This window comes from Symphalangus syndactylus, chromosome 6 (assembly GCF_028878055.3).
Source record: "Symphalangus syndactylus isolate Jambi chromosome 6, NHGRI_mSymSyn1-v2.1_pri, whole genome shotgun sequence".
NCBI lineage: Eukaryota > Metazoa > Chordata > Mammalia > Primates > Hylobatidae > Symphalangus > Symphalangus syndactylus.
Genome location: NC_072428.2, coordinates 31,582,746 through 31,603,262, shown reverse-complemented (window position 1 = coordinate 31,603,262; position 20,517 = coordinate 31,582,746). Strand labels below are relative to the sequence as shown.

The 20,517-nt window shown below is 35.9% G+C and overlaps 1 protein-coding gene across 4 annotated transcripts in view; it reads left to right on the top strand.

Moving 5' to 3' along the window:
• Window positions 1-20,517, top strand: part of LUZP2 (leucine zipper protein 2) — a 585,694-nt gene that overhangs the window by 199,122 nt on the left and 366,055 nt on the right. The window contains exon 1 of one of the 4 annotated variants that reach the window (XM_063641902.1): window positions 6,991-7,053. The exons of the other annotated variants lie outside the window; for them this stretch is intronic. The gene's annotated coding sequence lies outside the window, so the exon portion shown is untranslated. Of the gene's footprint in view, window positions 1-6,990; window positions 7,054-20,517 lie in introns of those variants that run through there. 4 annotated transcript variants of the gene reach the window in all.

Here is a 20,517-nt window from a genome sequence, read left to right as displayed (position 1 = left end):
ATTTCTCTGATTTTCTTTTGAAAAGCACTTTGCACATTACAGACTGATGCTGAGATGAATTCTAGGGGCATGGCAAGTGACTACCTGCAACTAAAAACAAACGTTAAAGTCCTTAGCTCTTCATGATCTTGCACCTGCCTAATTATTATCTCTTCTCATCTCACCTCTACCCCACATACACCCACCTCACACAGCACACTGTAATGTTAGCATGACCCTGCAAACCTGCAAATACCACAGGTTCTTCCCACTGTTCCTCTGCATGTGCTATGTCTTCTGGCTATGACAAAGTGAACATTTACTCCTCTCCCACACTGTTACTAATATCAAACATTCTCCTCCTAGAAATCTCTGTAACTGCCCACCCAACAAAGCCTATTTGGAAATCTACTCATTCCACTCCTGCAGCATCCGGGTTATGCCTCAGTCATTTCATTGATCATGATAAATGACTTCTTGTCATGGTTTTCCCATGAAATATCATAAACTAAGAAGTATTTCAGGGGCCGGGCGCGGTGGCTTACACTTGTAATCCCAGCACTTTGGGAGGCCGAGGCGGGCGGATCACGAGGTCAGGAGATCGAGACCACGGTGAAACCCCGTCTCTACTGAAAAATACCAAAAATTGGCCGGGCGTGGTGGCGGGCGCCTGTAGTCCCTGCTACTCGCAGAGGCTGAGGCAGGAGAATGGCGTGAACCCGGGAGGCGGAGCTTGCAGTGAGCCGAGATTGCGCCACTGCACTCCAGCCTGGGTGACAGAGCGAGACTCAGTCTCAAAAAAAAAAAAAAAAAAAAAAAAAAGAAGTATTTCAGGACAGACATTACGCTGTGTTCACTAATGTGTCATTAGTGCTACAACAACAATTGTTGATGTTATTTATGGTAGAGATAATACATGCTTGTTGAATGAATAAATAAATTGTTTCCTAAGAAATTTAATTGTGAGTCTTGGACACCTAATGTCTTTCCTTACCTACTCCCAGATATTTTTGAAGAAGCATCAAAGCATTATTAGATTATCCTATATTTAGTTGAACTAGAAATGAGGAGTATCATGCTTGATTGACACTCTCATACAGTGTTGTAATCACTCCTCCCAAATTTAAGAAATCATTTCACTCTTCTTTCTTGAAGGACTAAGTAAGCCAAACATGCTGGCAATTACTGAGATGGGGAAATTCTCTCTCAGCATTAGGAGATATACCTAATGCTAAATGACGAGTTAAAGGGTGCAGGAAATCAACATGGCACATGGATACATATGTAACTAACCTGCTCATTGTGCACATGTACCCTAAAACCTAAAGTATAATTAAAAAAAAAAAAAAGCTCTATTTTCAGTATGCAGTAAAGTACTGTGAATGGATATCTTATAAGGCATTTGTAGTGATGCTTTTGATAGAATTTGAAGGAAAAAGTGAACTCTGCACAAAAAAAAATTTGGCAAATTTGCTTACTTTATCATTTGTAGTGTATTGTGGCAGTTTCTAATGTTTTCTTCTCTAGGTCATATTCTCCATGTCACTGTAGTGACAACTAGTGCTTGGAGCATATTGCTCACAAGGCAGTGCCATGACATAAGCAATTCATAGCTATCTTTGGGATACTTCCATGCCAGTAATAGAATACAATAGAAAAGCCACCTTCAACATGTCCTCAGAAGACACTGTCCCTTTATGTTCATACACTTAAACATCCCAGCAAATGCATCTTTTAAGATCACTCTCTTACGGTGTTTTTATTCTAAATATGTAAGTATATCTGTTCAAAATTCATCGACATTTGCCACACCATTCAATCTCTTCTATGCAGCCCACCTAAATAGCTTCACATCTGTTATTTATAAAGGGAATACCTACTAATTCTTAGGAGCTTGTTTTCTCTCACGCTTGCGTCTATTTCTGTTGGCAGTAGAAATTGTCCAGTGCTAATGAGAAGAGCGATTTCCAAAATTCAGCCACTTTTAGGTGAATACTATATAATTCTTATTAACTTACCTATGCTTTAACTTTCTCACCTCATGACTGCCCTTCAACATTTGTTAAAGGTTTGACCCTGCTCATGCTGCTTCCCTGAGAGTTGCTTGTTAACATGAAAATTTATATTTGAAACTCCCAGCATACTTTTAGCAATCATTTGACCACTGGTCATCCAAAGACAACTTGGTCACTGGTGCCCCAAGGCGACCAGCAGTGTTGTGCCACATAAAATGAATTATGATTAAGATTTTAAGTGTCTGAGATATTATTAGGAAAGAAAAGAAAAACATTACACTACAGAGTTGTCCATGCAGCTAAATTTGGTCTGTTTTAAACAAAAAATCTTTATATAGAGGTATCTTTTCTTACTGTAGTTTTAGGTTCCTAACATTTTGATTTAAAACATCCTTATTTATAAAATGACATATGTATAAAATGATCATTGATTTTTAAATGCCCTTGTGTGACAAAATAAAAAAATTTGGGGCTGGGCACAGAGGCTCACACCTGTAATCCTAGCACTTTGGGAGGCCGAGGCAGGTGGATCATGAGATCAGGAGTTCAAGACCAGCCTGGCCAACATGGTGAAACCCTGTCTCTACTAAAAATACAAAAATTAGCCAGGCGTGGTGGTGGGCGCCTGTAGGCCCAGCTACTTGGGAGGCTGAGGCAGAGAATTGCTTGAACCTCGGAGGTGGAGGTTGCAGTGAGCTGAGATTGAGCCATTGCACTCCAGCTTGGGCAACAGAGTGACACTTCATCTCAAAAAAAAAATTGAAATTTACACTGATCACTAAATATACTTTTTGGGAATTTTATCTGTCTTTGAATTTCAAAAGTAGGGAAATCTTTGTCATAGGCAAAAATCATTCTTGAGAAACAATGTATAAGGTAGAATTACATAGAATTTACTATGTGCTGGATGCTGCTTTAAATATGAGGAGTAAATGAATTTAATCTTTGCAATAAACCTGTGAGAATGGTACCTTTATCAGGTCCATTTTACACGTTAAGGTTTAGAGTGGTTGTATAACTTGTCCTAGGTCACAGGGCTGCTAAGAAGCAGAGGCAGAGTTTGAACTGGTAGAGTTTAACTGTGATCATGATATCTTTCTTAAGTTCAAATGTTACAAAAGGCAGAATTTATTTGCAAACTTGGCACCCCTACTTGGAGTAATTGTGCCAGTTTAGTCTTGATTTACCCCACTCTATTTCCTGGCATCATTGACTTCCTCCACTCTGAGACTCAGTAACATCTGAATGCCTTTTCCCCAGAGCTGATCTGAAGGTCTAAATATATTTGAATCAATTAGATTAGTGCTTGAGATAAGAAATCACTAAAAAGCTGGTAGGCATTAACATATTTTTTCAAAAGAAGAGCTTACCCAAGCCTCACTTCTCTAAGCTCTCTTCCTGGGCACAGCACCCACTTAGTTTTCTGCCTGGAGGCAAGCTTCTGCTTGGAGCCTGGCTTCACTAAATCTCTCTTTCTCTCTCTCTGTCTCTCTCTCTGTCTCTGCCAAACAATGCCATTCTCCCCTTGGGCTAGTCACTGGTCAAGGTCAGGTATATTCTCTTTTCAGGAATTTAAGTTTATAATGATAATAACCAGAGAAACATTCTGAAAGAGAAACAACAAAAACAAGCTTTCAGTGATGTTTACAAAGTGTCACATACTGTCTTACACTGTCTTAATGCTTTATATACATAATCTCATTTAGTCCTCACAAGAACCCAGTTACCACTGTGATCCTCATCTTACTAATAAGAGAAACAAATACAGAGAAATTAAGCACTTGCCCAATACTATGTAGCTAGAGAATTGTATGGTCAGGATTTACCCTCAGGAAGACTGTTTTGGAAGCATTGGGCAACTACTGTGAGAAGGTCAAGAATAACATTCTGTTATTTATTCTGTGCCTCTCCTGAAAGTCTGATAATTGGAGTTCAAGTAGACATTTGAGATTTTTGTCTTTGCATTATAATTGATTTTGACAAGTAGATCTCCGTCATAAATATCATGATAAGCAGGCTACTATCCAATTCCCAGGTTATGACCTTTTTATTCACTTTTTGATGGATCTCTTAAAATCTTATTTCAGGCTCAGAAACTGGAACCTACCACTTGCTGACACTTTTACCACTATTGACTCAATGGTCTGGTAGATCACTGCATATAGTTAGTACCTGGTTTCCTGTTTTGTTTATTTATTGAGTAATCTGTAGCCACATAAGAGAGCCCTAATATCATTTATATTACCGGGAGTTCATCTCTCACGTGTCATCACATCTCTTGGATACCACACTTTGTAGCCATTTATACAATCTGAGGTAGGCTCTGCTATCCCATTCTCAAATCTAACCCATCTCCCAGCTAGAAGATCTAGTTAAAGATCTCAGAACCTCCCTCCCTGCATTGTCTCACTGTAGTCAACATACTACCTGTGGTGGATCTGTACGAGTCTGTAGCAACTCAATTCTTGTCTCCTTGGAGGGAGGAATTCAGCCAAGGGGTATAAGGCAGAGGGAGAGACTGAGGCAAGTTTTAGGGCAGGAGTGAAAGTTTATTAAAACGTTTTAGAGGAGAAATGAAAGGAAGTAAAGTACACTTGCAAGACAGCCAAGTGTGTGACTTCAGAGATCCAAGCCCTGTCCAAACCTTGAATTGGGGATTTTTTATACATTGGCATGGTTCCAAGGTTTGCATTTTTTTCCCCCTAATTCTTGCCTTGGAGCAGGCTGTCCACATGTGCAGTGGCCTGCAAGCATTTGGAAGGGACAGCATGCACAGTGTAGTTACTGAAGTTGTATGCATCCTTACTTGAAGCACTTTTCTCTTACCAATGGAGCATTCTCAGAGAAGGGTCCTATACCCATTAAACTCTGTCATTTTGTCTCTTAGTGCGTATGCTTGTGCCTGTTCACCCAGCTCCTGAGTGCTTATTGGGAAGCGGCTGATCGCTAACTTCAGGTACTTTCTATCTATTGGGAGACTGTTTTCTCCTGGCACCAGCTGTGACCAATTTCTATTTTAGAGAGCCAGTTTAACAGCTGCTTGACCATCACTTGATAGTGGCCTGACATTCCTGAGACTGCGTGGGGTGGGGGAGGCCTCCCTTGTCTTGCTCATGTCTGAATTGCTACCTACTTTAACAGACAGACCTTTATCTAACTTTATTTTTAATTTCCCTGATGTTATATACCTATAGATATACATTATTTTATCTTTGACAATTTAGAACTGAATTATGTTCCTGACCCAAAATTGTTTTCTTAAGCATTTACTCCTTTTTCATAGTGCTTTCCATTGCTACCTGACTTTTTAAAATATTTCTCTCTGTATCCTATGTAGACCAATTCTTACTTCTCAACCCCTTTACTAATTTTCTTTCCAGAATTTTATAAACTGGAAAAATAAGGGTAGTGAGAATTCTTAGATAATATCTAAGAATATCACCCACTTATAATATCTAAGAATGTCCGGAAAAGGTGTTTTAACTATTTTCTTATACCTGTATTTTTAGCAAGGATGCTAAGACACTAGCCTAATGGGAGAAATAGATTGTATGGAAATCAATTATCTTATCTCTGTGATATAGGATTCCCCTCATTATAATAACTATGTTTAATTTTTATAAGATTTTAATTTTGTAGTGCATCATCATATTACATTAAATTAATAGTCACATTATTATTTTTAATTAAAATGTCAGATACCTCAAACTTTTGGAAAAAAATAAATAAAAAGTCTCTTTTCCAAGGCCTTGCTACAAGTCTTCAATGTAAGAAGGCTTTTAATGAATAGACTCTGCATACCAGGGTTTATTTGTTTGTTTAAAGCAGTTTTGTTTCTAGATTTTGTTTTAATTCCACTTTTACAAAAGCTCATAGAAGGTAATTTCCAGGGAAATTAATGAGACCTAAGCTCTGGATCCTCCTGTTGCACAAACTTATTTTAAGGTCCTGAGAATTATCCTATCAACGTGTTCACGTTCTTGGATTTTTGTAATATTTGCAAAAGTAAAATATTTAAACTTCCTTTGGTTAAGATTACAATTTATTTCCACTCTGATATCCTTCAAAGTTGCTTCATTTTGTGTCTAATATTATTTTTGTGATAGAATTTTGGTGATCCATCTAAAAGAAGTTGAGTTGAGGCTATATAACGGACTGTGTGTACATAGCTCACAGTCAATTATGTTACTCTCTACCAACTGTAGTGAGAATAGTATACTCCTATCACCAACTCTACCAGCTTCTGGGGTTATGATTAGAAGGTACAAGGCTAGTAGACTAACCAGGAACTGAACATGTTCTAGATGCTGAACAGCTAAAATTTCTCATAGTGGGAGACAAATAATTTGTGAAAGATACAGAACCAGAAAATGTAATTTATAAACTGCTTCATCTAAGAGCACAAATTTTAAGATGGTAATTCAGTTTTCGTCAATGTCTAGACGTTGTTTTCTGTTTAACAACAACGACAACAACATAGATGTTGTTTTCTGTTTAAAAATAATGCAGTTTTCATAATTATAAACATATAGATTTTCTTAAATTTTTTCGATGGGAATGTCAGGAAATAGAATTTATCAGAATTTCTGTGTTTTTTTACAGCAAAAAATCTGTAACAATACAACAAACAACATGTGTATTGCCACGTGTTCTAAGCAGTTCATTGTTTCAGATCATGTTGTTCAGTGCCTGATACATTTTATCCTGAAGATATCTGGAAATCTCAGTCAAAATTGTAGAGAAGTTACCTACAATGCAGAAAAATTACCTCACAAAATTCGTGTTCCCTTAAAAAAATTATGTTTTCATCTCTAAGCTAATATTAATAGCAAAAATAGTGGCATATTAGGTAATTTGCTAATAAAATATTATCTACTTTTATAAATTTGAAAATGCTTGTGGTTTTATTAGTGTTGTAAAACTTGTGAATCATTTTTTTCCCTTTCAAATGAATACCCATTTTTCCCTCATATTCTATTTTTTTTTTCAATGTAACCCCTGTATTTCAAGACCCACCAAATCTGGACTTGCTCCTAAAGTATACAGATAGGAAGGTGAAGTAAGTGTCTCCTTCAGGTATATAAAGCCTAGAATTTGGAATATTTCAGGGTTTTATGGAATAAGTTTTTTTATGAGAATAATATTATGAACAAATAAGAAAGAAAGAGCAAAGAGTACCATTGTATTAGAAAGATGGACTGGTGGAAGGAGACTTATTTGGAAACTTGTATACCTTTGGAAAAATATTTATATGTGTGATGTGTGGCCCAGAACACTCTTTGATGTTAACTCTACGGGTGGCAACCTGTGAGCTACCAAATGGAACTCTTTTACTCATGTATCTTTTGTGACTTGGGGTCATGATGCATAAGGCCAGCATTCACAAGAATAAAGAGTCCAAAGATTCATTTAGTAGATTCATGATAGAATAGGCATATTCTTACTGCACTAATTATACAATTATTTTTCTATAGGGAAAGTAACTAAAATATTGTATGTTTTCTAAACTTTACAGATAAAATGATTTCATATAGATTATTTCTGAGTAGGTTATATTCATGCTTACATGGCATTTTATGTTTTTTCCTATTCTTATTTATTGATATTCGCTATCACCCACTTATGCATCAGCTTATTCAGGGATGGAGGAATTCTAAAGCAAACTAATATTTTACAGAGATCAAAAGAGTTCTGTTGTGAAGGAATAATTGTTGTTACAGAGCTTCACAGGTTACCCAAATGGCCCCAACTCATCCTATGCAGAAGCACAAAGTGCTGAAAAATGGCCGTATCAGGTTCTACCTTCCTGCAACTTACTAATAAGTTCTGGCAAAACAAATAAGTCACAAGCAGGTGATACAAGTAAAAACAAGGAAAGTAGTAGAGGCCATTCCAAGAATGTACGATCTTTTTAGCATGAAATTAAGCTTTTCAAACCCAAGTTTTCAAAGAAAGAAAAGTAGCTAAAATATGAGTTTTCTGTTCGCTATAAAAAAAAAAAAAGCAAACACTTTTTTGTTGCACTGTAACATTAAGTGTAGTACCAAAAAATTGAAATAAATGTGATATCTCTGCAACATATTTAGTGACATTATTTTACATTCAGCCCAGTTTCTTCATGATAAAAGTACATAGCTTAAAAGTCAAAAAGTTTTTAAGGCACATATTGTGCCATTTGGCTATATATTGAGAAAAAAATGCATAATTTTTTTCTTACACTGTACATAATTACGTAAAAGTTGACACAAACTAAGAAGTGTTACTCTTAATTCCTAATTTAGGAGAATATTAAATTATTACGTTAAAACTCATAAAACAAAGAAAATATATTTAAGGATAAAACCACATGGCATTTTCCCTTCAAATAACTGCATATGGGAGTCTATTTGATTTTTACAGCTGCTATTTCATTTTTTTCTTTGACATTACCTCACTTTTGACTGACAAGTATTTTTTTATGTTTCTCCCTAGATTTTACAAAATGAGCCTAGATTATATGTTCTTCACTAAAAGTGAGCAAAAATATATTTTTGCTACCATACCAGGTACCATTGAAATAACTGATTAAGAATTCATAGTCTTGGCTTTCTCTTATTTAGTATATTGTTGGATTTTTACAGTTTGATTTTTCTTGCAGTTTTCTTCATTCTTCTGTATTCCTGCATTCTTTATTCTTGTTCAATAATATCATTTTGTTGTTGTTTTTTAATTGTGGTTTTTATACAGCATTGGGTGATTTATTGTACTACTATGCCACTAGAATGGCAATATTTTCTGTGAATTTTAACATAATAGATCATAGAGGCAGCTGATCTTTTTCACAGGACTATCTAAGAAATAAACCTTCATAAATGATAGGATAGAGTGTTTTACAGATGATTACTTAAGAAGAATCAATATATAGTTTAAGGGATTGAGTTACTGTTTTCCATATATTTTATCTTAATTAAAATAAATGATTATTGCTATAAATAAAAGGAAATTTAATCTATGTTTATTAAAAAGACACAAACAGGAAGTTTTATTTTCACACAAAGAAAGTTTAAAACTAAACAATAGGCCGGGCGCGGTGGCTCACGCTTGTAATCCCAGCACTTTGGGAGGCCGAGGCGGGTGGATCACTAGGTCAGGAGATCGAGACCACGGTGAAACCCCATCTCTACTAAAAATACAAAAAAAAAAAAAAATTAGCCGGGCATGGTGGTGGGCGCCTGTAGTCCCAGCTACTCGGAGAGGCTGAGGCAGGAGAATGGCGTAAACCCGGGAGGCGGAGCTTGCAGTGAGCCGAGATTGCGCCACTGCACTCCAGCCTGGGCGACAGAGCGAGACTCCGTCTCAAAAAAAAAAAAAAAAAAAAAAAAAAAACAACTAAACAAGAAAAACTAGAGGTCTTTGTTTTTCATAAAGGAGACTATGCACTTCATTTATTAATCCCTTGAACAAAGACTTATTTTTTCTGTACTGCATATAAGCAGTTTAGACTTTAGTGGAGTACAGAACTTATCAAAGAAAAGCAGAGACAAAAGACACAATCACTGTACATTATACCTATAAAATGTTTGGGAGTTGATATATGAATACATTTAAAAGCCGAATAGTAAAAATATGCAAGAGGTGTACAGATGGAGAAGATATAACAATGACCAATAATTGTACGAAATCATGCCTACCCTCTCCAGTTTCCAGAAAAAGGCAGTGTAGAGCAAACAGATTTGAAGAAAAAAAAAGAAAAAAAATTAAAAGGATTAATAATAACCCAAATATATTTAGGCTGAGCAAAAAGAGATGCTTTCATACATATCATTGGTGGACATGTGAAATGATGCAAAATTCAGAGAGCAATTTGGAAAAAAATAAAGTGGCCATAAAATAAGGAAACCTCAATTATTTTTGTTTCTTTTCAAAACTTTAGATTTCACTCTAAGTGAAAGGCAACGGTTTTTAAATATTCTAAAAGCTCTAAGCTTCTTAAACCTTCTGACATTTTCTCCTCCTACTTGCCCATTACTCACTGCTTGGCCCATGTAGATCTTTTTGATATTCTTCCAATACATTATGTGTAGTTCTAGTTCAAGGATTTATTTTGTTTTCTCAGTTTAGAATGTTGTTTCCCCATATATCTATCTGTTCAGCTAACTTCTTCACCTCCTTTGGCCTTTTCTTAAATCTTACTGTCTCAAAGAGACTCACCTTGACTACCTTACTCAACACTGTAATGTCAGTCTTTTGTGTTTGTTGTTTTCAATGATTTATCTCAGGTGTCTAGAACTCACTTTAGCAAATACTTAGTGAATTATTAGAAGTCCTTGGAAGACAGTGTGGTGATTCCTCAAGGATCTAGAACCAGAAATACCATTTGACCCAGCAATCCCATTACTGGATATATACCCAAAAGATTATAAATCATTCTGCTATAAAGACACATGCACACATATGTTTACTGCAGCACTGTTCACAATAGCAAATACTTAGAACCAACCCAAATGCCCATCAGTGATAAACTGAATAAAGGAAAGGTGGCATATATACACCATGGAATACTATGCAGCCATAAAAAAGAAAGACTTTGTGTCCTTTTCAGGGACATGGATGAAACTGGAAACCATTATCCTCAGCAAACTAACACAGGAACAGAAAACCAAACATCGCATGTTCTCACTCATCGTGGGAGTTGAACAATGAGAATACATGGACACAGGGAGGGGAACATCACACACTGGGGCCTGTCAGTGAGGGCGGTGTAGGGGGCAAGGGGAGGGAAAGCATTAGGACAAACACCTAATGCATACCAGGCTTAAAACATAGATGATGGGTTGATAAGTGCAGCAAACCACCATAGTACATGTATACCTATGTAACAAACCTGCATGTTCACCACATGTATCCCAAAATCAAAAAATGAAGTACTATGTCCAAAAAGTTTTCTCTATTTCAACATTGCCTAGCAATAAAAATATATATGGATACATTCTAAATGTCTATCAGTACAAGACATTGTTATATCAATTCTAGGAAATATTATGCAAGATTTAAATAAATGTGGAACATTTATACATTCTCACATGAAATGATACCAAAGACATGTAGGTAAGTGACTAGAGCAAGTTTTAGAATTAGTAAAATGTGACCTTTAAATTTTGTTCCTAATTGACATATAATAATTGTACATATATATGAGATACAGTGTGATGTTTTCATACATGTATACATTGTGTAATGATAAAATTATGGTACTTAGCATATCATTTACCTCAAAAGTTGTTTACCTCTTTGTGGTGAGAACATTTAGAATGATCTCTTCTAATTATTCTGAAATATGCACTATAATACTGTTGACTGTAGTCACCTTACTACACTATAGTACACGAGAACTTATTGATCTCGCTGTAATTTTTTACACAATTTCTTAATTGGTATGAAGAGATGGGAGTATCTTCCTTTCAACTTTATGCTTTCTAAAAATGTGGTCCAAATTAATAATAGTCATTACCTTTTGGGAAAGGAGGGAAAGTAAATGGGAAAGAGAATGTATACATTGTATGAGTTATTTTCAACAAGAATACAATGATGTATGATTTTTAAATGCTAAAATAAATAATAAGATGAGTGATTCTGACAGGTTCAGAGGAGAGCCAAATTTCTTTGGGATGAGATAGCATTTGAGTGAAAATTTAAAATATGCATATACTTTTCTAAAAAAAAGCCTTTGAGGTGGGGAAAGAATGGGAAAATAGGGCATTTAAGATAGAAGGATATATTGGAATATAATATATGTTCAGAAGTAGAGATTACTTGGGATCGGTATATGTGTGGGTTCAACAGGAACAGAAACTTCTTTTAGGACTGTGAAGAGCTTATATCTGGGAAAGACAGTAATAGACCTTGCACACAAGGCTTAGGATTTGATACTTTAGTTTGTGTTAAAGTAAAGCCATGGGGACAGTGGTCTTGGTATTTAAATAGGCCAGTGTCTTGCCAGATATGATGTTTAAAGAAAATCAGATTGACCATTTGGGGAAGGACAAGACTAAATCATTTTACATATTTCAACCAGATGTGATTAGAATTTGCCAAAATATCTTCCGACAAGGATGTGCCTCTGAAGTTATTGAGTCACCAGACAAACAGAAAGGGTTACTGTAAACTCATTAAACAAAGATTTATGTTTATTTGTTATTTTTCTCCTTTATAGCTTATCATACAATGTTAATTCAATTATCCTTACAATAGAATGTGAACAAGCATAATGTTGGGAGTTGCCACAATTACCTATACATAATCAAACTCCGATGCTTTCAAAAATTGTATCTTTCATCCCTCTCACATATAATTTTATTTCTCATTACTTCCTAATAACATACTCATCCATTTTTTCTATTATATATTTAACAAAAATTACTGTGCACCTGCTATGAACTCTTGACTCTGGTAGGGGATTGGAATAAAATGACAAGAGAAAAAAAGGTATAACTTTGGAATTCAGTTGGGAAGATATGAAATGTGACAATGAAAAAAAAAAATCAGGTTTGATATGTTTTTTGAACAATCTGAATACAGAAAACTAAAACAGAAAGTTTAGATTATAAGAATTTTTACAAACAACATTAACAGAATCTTGAGAAAAAAAAAAACATGAGATTGGGTAAGTTGTAGATGATCTCTTTGATGAGATAATTCCCATAATGTTAGCTAAAATATATGAGAGAACTAGCTATACATGGATGAAGAAAATCATTTCCAGATATATAAACAACAGTAAAGAACTTGAATAAAAGAAAAACCTGTTACCTTGGGTTTGGTAAAGATTAGCATGGCTAGAGTTACATAAACTAGGAGAAATGTATGGATTAAATATGAAATTAGGCAAGGTCTAAATGATTAAGGTCTGTTAAGGTCAAGGAAAAGACTTTGGATTTTGTTTTGCATGGATTGTGATGCCATCATATACTATTAACAAATTAACAAAAGGAAACAAGTTAACAATTAACATTTCTGAAAGAAATTAACCAGGCTACTTGTGAAAAATTGATTGAAGGGAGTGTCATTATTGTAAGCAGAAAAGCCAGTTAGGAGGTTATGGCTTTATCCAAGGTGAATTAGAGTGTAAATAGGCAAGTTAAGAGATCTATGTATATGAGGGAGCTTTAAAAAGTTTCTAGAAAAATGGAATGACAAGATAAAAATAGGAAGTATAGACTTCATTTTTTAACATATGCTCCATGAAGTTCAAGACACTGAAACTTCTTTTGCAAAAATTATTACAGTATAAAAAATCTGACACAGCGGACTCTATCTTGCCTCTAACCTCACAAGCTAACTACCTTTGCCCATTTTTAGGCCTAGGCCAAGCTAACCATGGAAGAAATTTAGTTTGTAGTTTAATGTTAAAGCAAGGGCGATAATAGCTCCATTCCAAAACTACCTCCCTCTTCATTTGGGAACCAAAAGTGCCTTGGTAAAACTAATGAAAGATGGCAAGATTAGAAATCTGAGAGGCGTCTGAATTCTGCTAATGCAGTTAAGCAATAACCAGCCATTGTCTCTTAGTTGTCTTACTGCTCTAGAGTCATGTAGCTGGAGGTCGTAAGATTCGTAACTTCTCTGGTTTTTCCGATAACATCACCATTATAAAGCCTAAGATTGGTCTTGAGATATTTTTCAGACATTTGCATTCTGATAAACTGAATGACACCACTTGGATCCGTGACTCATACTAAGGAACTGACTCAGCTGGTCCTGTGACTGCCACCCCCCACCCCAAGAAGCTGACTCAATGCACAAAAACCATTCTGATGCTCCTATGATTTAATCTCCAACCAATCAGGAGCACTCATTCCCTAGACCCCTTCCTGCCAAACTGTCCTTAAAAAATCCTAGCCTCCAAGGTTAGGGATGGAGGTGGATTTAAGAAATATCTCCTGTCCTTCCATTTGGCTGTCTTGTGATAATTAAACTCTTTCTTTTCTGCAACACTGCTGTCTCAGTGTATTGGCTTAACTGTGCAGTAGGCAAGAAGAACTACTGGGCTGTAAAACCACTTTTGTAACTGATAAAGCCAGAAATTTAGCCGACCCTCCAAAAACGAGGGTGCTGAAATTTTATCCTTATTAATGCAGGATTTTTACATTATTAATTAAATGAAATACTTTGAGCATCCCAGAAAACTGTTGCCAGGACCTTTGTTCCTAACTGATGCACTTTTGCTTTGACTTGAACACTTCAACCTTTTGGTAGCCATTGCTATTATTGTGCTTTGTCTTCAGAATCATACTGGCAAAGCCATGTTTTATCTCCTTTTATAGTTCTTCAAAAAAGTGCTTTAAGATTTTAATCTCTCTTGTTTAAAATATTCATTGAAAGCTTGGCTCTCGTCTGCAATGGTTTTGGCATCCATTGCATAAAAATTTGCTCAACTTTAAATTATTAGTCAGAATTGTGTAAGCTATTGTTGGCTAGTGTTTCTACTGTATAATTGTTGATTCTCTTCAATTAGGACACAAATAGAGAATTTTTTTCTTCTAGCAACTTGATGCAGTGGTCTGCTGCTGCCAGCTTCATCCTCAACATCATCTCATCCCTTCTTAAAACTAGTTATCCAGGCCAGTCTCACACCTGTAATCCTCTCACTTTGGAAGGCTGAGACAGGTGAATTACTTGAGCTCAGGACTTTGAGACCAGCCTGGGCAACATGGGGAGACCCAGTCTCTACAAAAAAAAATAAAAATTAGCTGATTGTGGTGGTGCACACCTGTAGTCCCAGTTATTTTAGAGGCTGAGATGAGAGGATAGATTGAGCCTGGGAGGTCAGGCTGCAATGAGCAGTGACTGCCCCATTGCACTCTATCCTGCGTGGCAGAGAAAGACACTTTCTGAAAATAAATAAATGAAAACAAACCACAGAAGCACACACACACACACAGACACACACACACACACACACACGAAACAATAACTCTTTCTATTCATTTGCAAACTGCTGATTTCTTTGAAGCATTGTCCCTATAAGATTTCTATAAAGCATCAGTGATTTCACCATTCTTCCACCCAAGCTTCACCATAAATTTTATGTTTGTTCTTGCTTCAATTTTACTAGAATTCATGTTGCTTTTATAGGGGACCTTTTCAAACTGAGGTCAATAAATATTTGGTGCAAAAACTTTTGAATTCCCTGCATAGTTTTTTTCATAATTCATATTTTTCATGAACTTTTGGAAGTTCCTTCATATTTGAAATACATTTTGGAATTAAAATTGACAGTAATTACAGATGCATTGAATAACAAAGGTAGAAAAATGAATATATCAGATATGAGGATCTTGTCTGAGAACTAGGAAGGTTGTTTTACTGATGAGATAAACAAGGAAAGCACACAGAAGTTTTTCGGGGGACATGGTAAGCCTAAGATATAGATGGAAAATGTGACAGTAGATGGATATATAGATATGGAGCTGAGAACAATAGCCTTGGCTATATATATATATACACACACACACACACACACACATATACATATCATAATATATTTAGGTGCTACATATATTTATACATATAATTTATATATATATATCATATATAAATATATAACTTGGGAGTTAATAGAATAGAGATGATATTTCATAGGAATGTATGATGCCACCAAGAGAGAAAGCATAGGTGAAATGAAGAGTTTTGAACACAAAGGAATTATAATATACAGAGTCTGTTTGGAGTAAGAGCCAACAACAACAGAAGAGGGTAGGACCTGTCAGTGAGGGAGGACAGAGCCAGGAAAAATTTTACTTTTCAAATGTGTACTTGTCACTCCCTCTCCCAAGAAAACTCTTTTTCAGATTACTCTATGCCTATTTTCCTCAACCTTTTTTTTTTTTTTTTTTTTTTTTTGAGATGGACTCCCACTCTGTAGCCTAGGCTGGAGTGCAGTGGTGCAATCTCTGCTCACTGCAACCTCTGCCTCCCAGATTCAAGCAAGTCTCTTGCCTCAGCCTCCCCAGTAGCTGGGATTGCAGGTACACACCACCGTTCCTGGCAGATTATTTTGTATTTTTAGTAGAGACAGGGTTTCACCATGTTGGCCAGTCTGGTCTCAAACACCCGACCTCAGGTGATCTACCCGCCTTAGCCTCCCAAAGTGCTGGGATTACAGGCATAAGCCACCATGCTCGGCTTATTTTCCTGAACTTTTTGGGTAATAGTTCAAGCATTAGCATCTTAGTGATACTTTCCTAGACTACTTAATTTCAAATCAACCACAACCAATACTGACACTTCCTATGCCTTTCTCTTTCTAGCACTTAGCAAAATCTAACATATGTATTTTACTGAGTTATTTATAAAATGTTCTGCTGCCATAAGAATATATGACCCAGGAAAGCAGAAATTGTGTTTGTTTTTAAATGCTATATCCCCCAAACTTAAAATTGGTGCTAAATATATTGATAATATACCGTAATTTTGTTTTTTGTGAAGCTGGATGGAGCAATTTTATTGGACTATTGGATATTGATACAATATTAAAATGGTTTTATGAAAGAATGGGAGCTGGGGAAATGACTGTACAATCATTTGGTTGGGGTTAATTCTGCCATTATAATCAGTGGAGGCACTAACTTTGACAGGAGTAAGAAAATATCTTTATAATAAAAATTAGAAGACATATATATGATGAATGTAAGGATTGTATATTTGACTTGAGGAAGATGAGGAGTTTTCTTCATATCTTTAATTTTCTCAATGAGCTCTTCAACTTGGTGTGAGTAAAGCAAGAGTTAGGTTTGTGGGGAAGAAGAAGAAAAAAATCCGATTTACCAGTCAATCCAGTGAATAATACTTAAAAGGAAAATGTGGTAGTATGGCTGTATTAGTCTGTTTTTGTGTTGCTATAAAGAAATACCAAAGGCTGGGTCATTTATAAAACACAGAGGTTAAATCCTGTTCCACCTGGTTATCACCCCTCCGTGGATCTCAGGAGCTTGGTTGGCAGAAGGAGCAGCAGAGACCAGGCAGTCCAGCTTTGCAAAGGCGCTTCGTGTGCTGTGACAGACAGGCATCTGCCAATCATCATCCCTGCTACCCAGATGCCCAAGAGGAAGGTCAGTTCAGCTGAAAGGGCAGTAAATAAGTAACTCAAGAGGAGATCTTCATGATTGTCAGCTCAATCTGCTCCTGCAAAAGTGGAAATGAAGCCACAAAAGGCAGCAGGAAAGGATAAATCTTCAGACAAAAGAGTGTAATAAAGGAGAAAAGGGGAAGAGCAAAGGGAAAATAGGCAAAAATGGCTAAGAAACTAAAAAAGATTTACCTGCAGAAAACGAAGAGAGTAAAACCACGGAGAACCCAGCATCTGATGAAGCCCAAGACAAAGAAACCAAATCTGATTAATATTACACATAGTGTCTCAACAGTGTTTCCTGTATTCCTTCTTGTACAGTCCAGAAGAATATTTTTATCAACTATTTTGTAAACGCAAGTTTGTTAGTAGCTCTCATTTTTAGGAAGGAGGGAATCCTACCTCATCCCATTCTTTAAGTGATTCTTTTAAGAGGTGAAATTATTTGTCGATTGTTTACTTTTTGGTACAACCAGAAAATACTGTGGAGTATTGAATTATGGGAGGCTTTGACTGTCTTAGGTGTCACCTTAACATTCCGTAGAAGGGATTAGTTTTTATAACCTGTAATACAAAGCATACTAAATGGCAACATGGAGTCACAGTTCTGCATTTAATGTCTTGAACGTTTTAAATTATTTCTATTCCCATGTTGTTTTTCAGTTGAATTGTTTCCTAAAGAAAACCACTCCTTGATCATGGCTCTCCCCATCAGAATCGTGCTCACTCTGTAACATCTTTGGTTTTGGTAGCCGTGTTTTCCTAATAACATTGTTAACGTGCTGTGAAATATTGAAAATCTGAGTGTGTAGTGTATATACTATTCAATTGTGAATTGTTGGTAGTTATGTAACAGCTTATCAACATGTGAAGATGCTGGAAATTGATAGTCTCTTAAGTAAAGTTTGACTCCAAATTTTAACCTGGAAAATCACTGGAATAACTTTAAAAAATAATTACAATTCATGGCTTTTCAGACTTTTGCTGTATGTGTCAAGAATTGTGTACAAATTGAAATGTCTGTGGACTGACCCTCAACATAACCAATAAAATCTCAATTATGAAAGAAGAAATAGAAAGGAAAAGAAAAGGAAAGCAAAAGAAAAGAAAAGAAAAGAAAAGGAAAAGGAAGAAAAGAAAAGAAAAGAAAAGAGGTTTAATTAGCACATGGTTCTTCAGGCTGCAGAGGAAACATGGCACTGGCATCTGCTCATCTTCTGGTGAGGCTCAGTCAGCTTACAATCATGGCAGAAGGCAAAGCAGGAGCAGACATTGTCATGTGGTGAGAGCAGGAACCAGAGACAGAAGTGGCGGGGGTGGGCCCAGACTCTTTGAAACAACCAAATTTTGACGGAACTAAATGAATGAGGCCTCACTTATCACCAAGGAGATGGTGCTCCTACAAACTAATACCTCCAATCATATCCCACCTCCAACATGGGGATGACATTTTAACAAGAGATTTGGAAGGGACAACCATTCAAATCATATCAATAGCCAAGCAGTGTGGATTTTCTATGTGAGTGTTGTCATTTCAGATTTAAAATGTGAAGAGCCAATCGGTTTATATCAGTATCACCAATTTTGCTATGTTGCTTGAGTGCAATCAAAGAGAAGGTAATGCCTGTTCAACTAGATGGATTTTGCTAGTTAAATGGGGAAAACTTAAGAGGGATGTTAAAAGCATGTACATATATATCCTTTCTTCACAAGTAATTATAATGGTAAAACTAAAACGTGGAATCTGTGTTGGGCAAGGAGTCAAGTTAAGACAGAGGAGACTGAAAGACTGAAAAAGTTATGAATGTGAAGAATGATACCTTGCTATAAAGTCAAAGAATTGTGGCAGTGAAAAGACAAAATACATTATTTTCACGTACTCAATCCTTAGGCCATTATCTTACTGTTCATCGTTTCTTTTTATCACATGCCTAGGAAGATTCCTCCTATTGGCCTCTGTATCAGTTCATAAGCTTGTAGTGTATCCAATTAACCTGGGAGTATCCAAGCAAAACAACCAATGGTTGCAAAGTACATCTTAAAAGTCTGTGCATATATTATCGGTGGTCTGGGTAGACACTTACTTCTGAAGGTTATTCTCAGAGACATAGCAGTTTAATACAGAATCAGAGAGAAAGTGATGTGGAGTTTGGAAGGGAAACATCAAGCCTGAATAGCCTGATTTTAGATTTCATTCAGAGCAATGATGAAAAATACTACTAAAATAGACACAGGGAGTTTTCAGGATTCATTATGCTTGAGTAAAGAATGATTCACATGGCCAAGCACAGTGGCTCATGCCTGTAATCCCAGCACTTTGGGTGGCCGAGGCAGGTGGATCACATGAGGACAGGAGTTCGAGACCAGCTTGGCCAACATGGTGAAACTCTGTCTCTACTAAAACTACAAAAAAACTATTTGAGTGTTGTGGTGTGTGCCTGTAATCCCACCTACTTGGGAGGCTGAGGCAGGAGAATCGCTTGAACCTGGGAGGTGGAGGTTGCAGTGAGCGGAGATCATGCCTTTGCACTCCAGCCTGGGCCAGAGTGAGACTCCAACTCAAAAAAAAAAAAAAAAACCCAGAATTATTCACAAAATATTGTAATGTGTCTAACTATAAAGCTAAATCCCTTGGGAATAGCCACATAGATGTAAGGTATGCTTATATAATTTGAATTATAGAAAAAAGAGTGATTTGATTTTGTAAACCAACTGACATTTTAGAACCAAAATAAAACAATAAAATAAAAACAAGTCTTAATCTAGATAAGCGTTTGTCTAATCCACTAGCAACACACATATACGCATTCATTCTCTCTCTCTCTCTTATAGGTTAACACAGGAACACTAGATTATCAGGGATATTTCTCTGCTTTAGTGTCTTTGGAAGGGAAAGGGACAACATAGGAAGCAAACATGATATGGTCATTTTTGGACAAACACAGAGTTAAACTTATATTTAACTATAATTTGCTAAAAAATAGCTTAATAATGCAATATTGAACAATTTTCTCTTTTCTACAAATTAAAAATATTTCTTTCCTTAGCTACTTTTTTTAATGTGTTAAAATGCATTATCCAAATTATAATTTCCATGTGTATCTGGACAAGGTTCTTAAATATATTAAATAAGAAAAAAAAGAGGATTATGGAGGAGTAACATGCTTCAACATATTTCTGTGTGTGTATGTGCCATGGCATTAATTAGTTTGCACTTACATTACCTTCGAGTCAAGAATATGTCAGTGAGTGGAATTTAAATTCTCTCATGTATATACATATATATGCAAGAATATATATATATAAGGGAACTTAAATAAGTGCTCCGTGATATTACAACTGTTGTTACATACCATAAGTTCAAATTCATACATATACTAACATTTCAAAAAGCTATATTTGCAAAATTGCTGTCTA